Genomic DNA, 754 nt, shown 5'->3' with positions numbered 1-754 from the left:
AAAATGATCGATGAGCTTAGGAATGATGAAAGCCATCATTTAACTGGATTTGTGTCATTTCTATACCGGCAAGTCATGATCTAGCTATTTCCTTCCCACCCTGTCGGTGTCCACTGAAAAAGCAGCAGCGCCCTCTGCTTTTTGTAAAGAGGAGTGAAAAAAGCTTACAGCACCTGGTATTCCCAGGCCATCCAAGTAGTGACCAGGCCCGACCCTGTTAGCTTCCGAGATCAGATGAGATCGGGGCGTGTTCAGGGCGGTATGGCCGTAAGCAAATATTGTGCCTACCAAAGGGCCTTTTAAAGATACTATATCACCACGCTTTGCTCTTTCGTCTATACAGGGAGCGCCTGCAGATTTCCAGACACACTCACAGCTTTTAAATGTCAAATCAGAATGTACAAAGTGGCTCTAAGGATCACAAATGTAGTGCAGTAAAAAGATTAATATTTACTGTTGAAATGTAGAATACGTTAGCATAAAATTGAAAAGAAAATGATCGATGAGCTTAGGAATGATGAAAGCCATCATTTAACTGGATTTGTGTCATTTCTATACCGGCAAGTCATAATCTAGCTATTTTCCTTCCCACCCTGTCGGTGTCCACTGAAAAAGCAGCAGCGCCCTCTGCTTTTTGTAAAGAGGAGTGAAAAAGCTTACAGCACCTGGTATTCCCAGGCGGTCTCCCATCCAAGTACTGACCAGGCCGACCCATGTTAGCTTCCGAGATCAGGCAGAGATCAGGCGGTTCAGG

At 44.7% G+C, this 754-nt stretch overlaps 1 pseudogene; it reads right to left on the bottom strand.

Moving 5' to 3' along the window:
• Window positions 1–161: 161 nt before the first annotated feature.
• LOC129115273 (5S ribosomal RNA) lies at window positions 162–273 on the bottom strand (annotated as a pseudogene).
• Between the last annotated feature and the right edge of the window lie 481 nt (window positions 274–754).

Source organism: Anoplopoma fimbria, unplaced genomic scaffold (assembly GCF_027596085.1).
Source record: "Anoplopoma fimbria isolate UVic2021 breed Golden Eagle Sablefish unplaced genomic scaffold, Afim_UVic_2022 Un_contig_1141_pilon_pilon, whole genome shotgun sequence".
In the NCBI taxonomy this organism is placed as follows: Eukaryota; Metazoa; Chordata; class Actinopteri; order Perciformes; family Anoplopomatidae; genus Anoplopoma; species Anoplopoma fimbria.
This window is presented reverse-complemented; position numbering and strand designations above follow the sequence as displayed.